The sequence below is a fragment of the Neofelis nebulosa genome, chromosome 3 (assembly GCF_028018385.1).
Source record: "Neofelis nebulosa isolate mNeoNeb1 chromosome 3, mNeoNeb1.pri, whole genome shotgun sequence".
Classification (NCBI taxonomy): Eukaryota; Metazoa; Chordata; class Mammalia; order Carnivora; family Felidae; genus Neofelis; species Neofelis nebulosa.
Genome location: NC_080784.1, coordinates 177,252,224 through 177,259,679, shown reverse-complemented (window position 1 = coordinate 177,259,679; position 7,456 = coordinate 177,252,224). Strand labels below are relative to the sequence as shown.

General features: G+C 38.8%; 1 pseudogene; it reads left to right on the top strand.

Annotated features, from left to right (window-relative positions):
* The first annotated feature begins 1,273 nt into the window (after window positions 1-1,273).
* Window positions 1,274-1,931, top strand: LOC131508087 (large ribosomal subunit protein eL14-like; annotated as a pseudogene).
* Window positions 1,932-7,456: the final 5,525 nt, after the last annotated feature.

The following is a 7,456-nucleotide window of genomic DNA, read 5'->3' as shown; positions in this document are numbered from 1 at the left end:
TATTTTAAATTGTCGACTGCTGAGCATTTTGTGTTCCTTTAAATAAAGTTGGGCTTTGTTCTTTGATGTCATTACTTGGGATATTCATGCTTAGGAAGATTGTTTTGAATATGTGCTAATTGGGACTGGAACAGGCTTCAGTCTGTATAGAATTTGGCCCCATTGCTGAGGCAATACCCTGTGAGGGCTCTATCTCAATCCCTTTGCACTTGGGGTCTTTGTAGTCTAACTGCCTGGGACACAGATTCTTTCTGGCCTTCAGAAAAATGCAAATAAAAACCACACTGAGATATCACATCTGTTAAAATTGTATTATCAAAAAGACGAGAGAACAAGTGTTGGCAAGAATGTGAAGAAAAGAGAACCCTTGTGCACTATTTATGGGAATATAAATCGATGCAGCAACTATAGACAACAGTATGGAGTTTTCTCAAAAAATTAGAACTAGAGGGGCGCCTGGGTGGCGTAGTCGGTTAAGCGTCCGACTTCAGCCAGGTCACGATCTCGCGGTCTGTGAGTTCGAGCCCCGCGTCAGGCTCTGGGCTGATGGCTCGGAGCCTGGAGCCTGTTTCCGATTCTGTGTCTCCCTCTCTCTCTGCCCCTCCCCCGTTCATGCTCTGTCTCTCTCTGTCCCAAAAATAAATTAAAAAAAAAAAAAAATTAGAACTAGAAATACTATATGATTTAGCAATCCTACCTCTCAACACTTACCCAAAGTAAGTGAAAACAGGTTCTTGAAGAGATATCTGCTTTCCCATGGTCATTGCAGTATTATTCACAATAGCCAAGATATGGAAATAACCTGAGTGTCCATCAATAGATGAACGGATGGAGACGTGGCGAATGGGTGTGTATATATAACATTCCATTGTACATATGTGGACTCACAGGCATGGGCAGATCTAACCCACTTCACCCATGGCCAGGACTGGAGCACCATCACCCAGGCTCAGGGTCCCTCCATCTATCCCCAGAGCAATGTCCTCTGTCCAGTAAACCCCTATAAAGAGCTTTAGTCTGAACACCAAAAACAATATATGTGGGGTTGTGGGGTTAAGACACAAGTGGTAGTTCTGAACAAACCCTGCCCCCATGGGATCAATGGAATGTTATTCAGCCATGAGAAAAAAAGGAAATCCTGTCATTTGTAACAACATGGTGAAACTTGAGGGCATGATGTTAAGTGAAATGTCAGAAAAAGACAAATATAGTGTGATGTCACTTACACATGAAATCTAAAAAAGCCGAACCTCTCTTGTGCAATGCCACCAAAATGATGTTCAAGTGTTTTATAGAGGTTGGCCAGGTGGCCTACATTTCCTTTGGCCTTCATGCCAGGAGGATGGTCCAGATTATAGATGCTATTGACCAGAAGGGGGCTTTGGTTGATGGACCTTGCATTCAGGTAAGGAGATATATTATGCCTTTCAAATGCATGGAGCTCACTGACTTCATCCTCAAGTTCCCACACAGTGCCCGCCCAAAGTACGTCGGACAAGCCTGGCAGAAGGCAGACACCAGTAGGAAATGGGCGGCCATGGGATGGGTCAAGAAGATTAAAGCCAGAGAAAGGAAAGCCAAGATGACAGATTTTGACCACTATAAAGTCATGAAGGCAAAGAAAAGGACGAAAAGAATGATCAAACTTGAAGTTAGAAAGCTACCAAAAGCAGCTGTCCTGGAATCTTCTCCTAGAAATGTACCCACTGCTAAGGTTGCAGCTGGAGAAGTTGCTGCAAAGTTTCCAGCAAAAAAAGTTTGCCGCTACAGGCAAGAAGGCTGCAGTCCAGAAGATTTCTGCCCCATAAGCTGCAGGCCAGAAGGCAGCGCCTCCAAAAGCTGGGAAGGGTCAGAAATCTCAAGCCCAGAAAGCTCCTGTTCCAAGGCATCTGGCAAGAAAGCAGAAAAGCAGAAGAGGCGATTATAAATAACTAATAAAGGTTCTTTTTGACACATGCACACACAAAGACACACACAAGCCAAACTCCTAAATGGTATAAACTTCTGGTTATAAAAAGAAATAAGCTTGGGGGAATCTAATGTACAGCATGATGATTATGGTTAACAGTACTATATTATATACTTGAAAGTTGCTGAGGGAATAGATTATAAATGGCTGACAGCAAAAAGAAATAGTAGTTACTTGACATGATGGAGGTGTTAGCTAATGCTATGATGGTAATCATTTTGTAATATATGTGCATGAAATCAACATGTACACTTTAAAACATTTTTTAACATTCATTTTTGAGAGACAGTAACAGAGCATGAATGGGGGGAGACAGTAACAGAGCAGAGAGAGAGGGAGACACAGAATCAGAAGCAGGCTCCAGGCTCTGAGCTGTCAGCACAGAGCCTGAAGCGAGACTTGAACCAACGAACCATGAAGTCATGACCTGAGCTGAAGTCAGACGCTTAACCAACTGAGCCACCCAAGCGGCCCTCAACATGTACACTTTAAATTTATACAATATTATATGTCAATTGTATCTCAAAGCTGAAAAATAAATGTTTGATGGAGGTAGTCTATCAAATCCATCAAAAAACTTAATTTCTATTCTTAATGACAATGTCACTTTTCATTGATGGTAGACAAATTGCAGAAAAAAGATGCTGTAGGTAAATGAGATATTAATGCATATTAAAAGTAAAAATAGAGGGGTGCCTTGGTGGCTCAGTCAGTTGAGCGTCTGACTTCGGCTCAGGTCATGATCGCACAGTTTGTGGGTTCGAGCCCTGCATCAGGCTCTGTGCTGACTGCTTGCTCAGAGCCTGGAGCCTGCTTCAGATTCTGTCTCCCTCTCTGCCCTTCCCCTGCTCGCACTCTGTTTCTCTGTGTCTCTCAAAAATAAATAAACGTTAAAAAAAAAACTAAAATAAATAAATAAGTAAAAATTATGTATTTACTCAGAAAGAGAACACAGATGTAAAGTATTTTATATGACTTAAAAAATGCTTTAATATGCTATCTTTCCCCAAAAATTTATACATTGAATTTGACTAAAATGTTGGCAAATAGTTGTTAGCAGTATTTCCTTGTGTTTTAAATTCCTTTTTATTATTTCTCATTTAAAAATTATTATATATCTTTTATTTTCCTAGGTATACCACTAAAAGTGTGCCTTTTTGATATTGTTTCATAAAACAAGTTTTTAGATTTTTTTATTCCTCCATACGGGACATTTATTTTGTCTTTTGTTTACACTCCGATTTTTACTATATATTTCTTTTAATCTCTTTGGATTTATTTTGTTTTTCAAACTTCAGATGGATCCTATGCATTAGTTTTCAACCTTGTCTCTTTCTCTAAATGTATAGTATAAAATAATTTTCTCTAAATATAACTTTTTCTGAAAATATGTAGGGCTGAAAATTTCCATGGAAGCACCACTTCAGTTGAAACCCATAGGCTGTTCATTACCCTTTAGTTCTAAGTGTTTTTAAACTTCTATTATGATTTTTTAAACTGTGAATTATATAGCAATGTATTTTTGAATTTTTAATACTTATAGGTTTTTTTCTTGGCTGTTTTTTAAAATAACTGTATTTCTTAATTGTACTGTCAAAAAAACATGATGACTGATACCTTCACTTTCTAACATGTTGAGGCTAACTTTCAGCCTAATGCAGGATACATTTTTAAATGATCGTGTGTGCATAAGAAGAATATGTATTTCTTAACTTTGACACGTGGAATTTAATATACTGCACTAAGTAAAACCTCTTCAGATCTTATATGTTCTTATACAGAGGTGGAAATCAAGTGCATGTCTATACCCCAACAAACACAGTCAATGTAAATGTAATTTAAAACATAATATTTAAAATAGTGTTAGAAAATAGTAGGTACCTAAAATTTTTGTGTAAATGTATTTTTCTTTTTTATAGTTTTGAACTATTGGATTATAATAAAATAGAAATGTGCACCTATCATAAGTGAACAGTTCAAAGATTGAACATTCCTTAGCACACAGATTGAGAAAGCCAAAGCAGTTATCTTGATTTCTCTTGAACCCCTTCCAGTCACCAACCTCCACCAAGTATAATCAGTCACCTGAATTTTAATAGCATATACAAGTGTGATCTATTTTTTTCATTGTTTGAATGATATCCTACAGTACATATTTTGTCAAGCTGTTGTCACTCCACATTATTTGCAAGATGCACCCATATTGATGCTTATAATTATGGAATGTCCTTTCTCATTAATATATGTCAATGTAAGAATGCATTTATCAGTTCTATTGTTGATGGATAATAGTATATTTTCAGTTTTTAGCTATTACAAACAGTAATGCTATAAATGTTCTAGTACATGTCCTTGCATTTTTGTTGAATATATACATAGGAGTAAAATTGTTGGGTCAGTTTTCCAAGGTGCTTGTGGATGTTTACACTCCCACCGGAATCTGAGAGTTCTTACTTCTCCATAGCCTTACCAGCACTCGGTATTGTTTACCCCAGGATGCTGATGTTATTATGTTTCGTCCTACTGTTTTTCCTTTCCTGTTCTTACTGGAGTCTACTGTGTGTGTGTGTGTGTGTGTGTGTGTGTGTGTGTGTGTGTGTGTGTGTGTGTGTTGGCAAGGTGGGTGTCTGGTATGAGGCACGTGTCAAGATTTTTTCCCATATGGATCTCCAATTGAAACAATTATTGAAAAGCCAATTCTTGGGGCACCTGTGTGGATCAGTCCGTTAAGTGTCAGATTTCCACTCAGATCATGGTCTTGGGATTTGTGGGTTCGAGCCCTGCATTGGGCTCAGTGCTGACAGCTCAGAGCCTGGGGTCTGCTTCAGATTCTATGTCTCCCTCGCTCTCTGCCCCTCCTCTGCTCATGCTCTCTCTCAAAACATAAATAAAAATTTAAGAAAAAATAAAGGAAAGTCAATTCTTTCCAAACTATTATGCAATATCACCCTTGTCACAGAGTGACAGGTCTGTATGAGACTATTTCTACAATGTCCATTTCTATTTCTGACTATTCTTGTTACAAAACCACACTGTATTAATTACTATAGTTTTAGAATAGGTTTTGCTATATTTTAAAGTAAAATTTTCACCTTTTACTTATCTCTAAAATTGTGGCTTTTTCTTTGTATGTTTCCATTAAAAATTGTAGAATCAGTTTGTCAACACACACATACACATACACATGCTCACACACAATACACACCTTAGAAATACTGAAATTTATATTGTGATTGGAATGATTCTACAGATTATTTTAAGGAGAACTGACACATTTACTAGTTTGAATATTCCAATCCATGAACATGGCATATTCCCCATGTATTCAGATAGTCATTAACTTGCCTCCGTAACATTTATAGCTGTCACTGTAGAGGTTTTTTTGCATGATTTTCTATAAATTTATTCCTACATATTTGTTGGTTTTTGATGTTGCAATGATGGCTTGCTTGTACTTACTATTCAAAATAAAACAAATATTTTGGGGGGCATCTGGGTGGCTCAGTCAGTTAAGCATCCGACTTCGGCTTAGGTCATGATCTCATGGTTCATGAGTTTGAGCCCCGCGTCAGGCTCTGTGCTGGTAGCTCTGTGTTGGCAGCTAGGGGCCTGGGACCTGCTTTGGATTTGGATTCTCTCTCTTTCTCTCTTTCTTTCTCTCTTTCTCTCTTTCTTTCTTTCTCTCTCTCTCTCTCTCTCTCTCTCTCCCTCTCTCTCCCTCCCCCTCCCCCTCTCCCCCCTCCCCCTCTCCCCCCTCCCCCTCTCCCCCCTCCCCCTCTCCCCCCCTCCCCCTCTCCCCCTCTCCCCCTCTCCCCCTCTCCCCCTCTCCCCCTCTCCCCCTCTCCCCCTCTCCCCCTCTCTCCCTCTCTCCCTCCCTCCCTCCCCCCTCCCTCTCCCTCTCTCCCTCCCCCCTCCCTCTCCCTCTCTCTCTCTCTCTCTGTCCCCCCACTCACATTCTGTCTCTATCTCAAAAACAGACATTAAAAATTTTTTTAAAAGAAATATTTTAGTCACTATGTCATGAAGGAAAGATAATGATTAATATAAATCCATGAAAATAGGTTTAAAAATATTATCTTATAAATAAAAGGAATTCTCCCATATACGACACTACAAATATATTTCAATAGTTTACATTCAGACCTTCAATTATATCTCTAAGTGTGAAAATTTTTAGAAAATGAGGTTTTAAAGTGACTAGAAAAAAGTATCTTTTCCCAAGTGTCTCTTCTTCAATTTCCCTCTCAAGTTACTATTGTACAGCTTTTGCTAGAATAGCTACAAAATCAGAAAATTCATTTTCTCTTGAGACAACTCCTTCAAATATTAAAGACTCCTTGAAAATCATCCAAAAATATCTCTCCATATAATTTTCACTCTTTGGTTCATATTTTATCCAGTGGCAATATACAGCTCTACCTTTTTCCATATGATAACTCTTGAGATCATAAGGGCAGTGTCTGTGTCCTTACTCTCCTCCTCTTCCTTTCTGTGGGCTAAGTGTTTTCCCCAATTCATAAAACATGGTTTCCAACCTTTCCACCACTTTGCTGGTCACTCTTCTCTGAACGCATCCACGATTTTTATGCACTCTTCATACTTTTCAGTATGTTGCCCATTATTTCAGGTGTGGCCTCAAAAACAAGGATACCTTTTCACTTTGAGTTAAGTTCCCTAGTTCTCTCAGTGCGCTGAAGTCGTGGTGTCATCAGAGAAGCGGCCTGGCTTGGCATTTAGAAGCCTTCCAAATTGACACTTACATTGATTTCATCATTTTCATACCATAGTTTTGCCTGCCTGGGGACTTTGGTAGAAGTAAGGACTTCTAAGTCAGGGATGTAAACTTGAAAGGGAAGATTATCCATCCATGAATTCTAGCTGGCCTTCTGTCCCTGAAAGAAAACCACCTCTTGCAAAACAAAATTACAATCATAAAATTGATTTGTGACCATAAGAATTAGGGCAAGGGGTTTTAGTTCAGCCATGCAATATTTATGTCAGCGTTCTGATAGTTAGATCCCTCATCAGAATAGAGAGATGCCTCCCACCAGAACCACGCAGAGTGAATCTTTTATCAATGTGCTTTCTCCCCACAGCAAGGCTAGAGGGAGGGAATACTGTCACTGATTGCTGAATGGTCTTGCTTTTCTATATTTTATGCTAATTATTCCCCATTTCTAATAAATAAATCTTTTTAGATTCCTTAACATCTTATGTCTTGCTCTATTCAGGAGGCCAACTTGTCTTTTCAAGGTGACTTTGATTTTCTCTTATCATTTTAGGTGATTTTTATAACTTAATTCTTAGAGATGATTCTTATTTCTATTTACCAAATTCCAAGAAAGGTCCTTACTATCACCCACATGAGTTTACATGACTAAGTAGTCGTAAAAACTATGGCCACGTAGCCACACACAAAGATAAGACCTTTGTGCTTTTCCTGCCTCCTCCCCCTGTGGCATCTACAGGGAGGAGGAGTGTATCTTG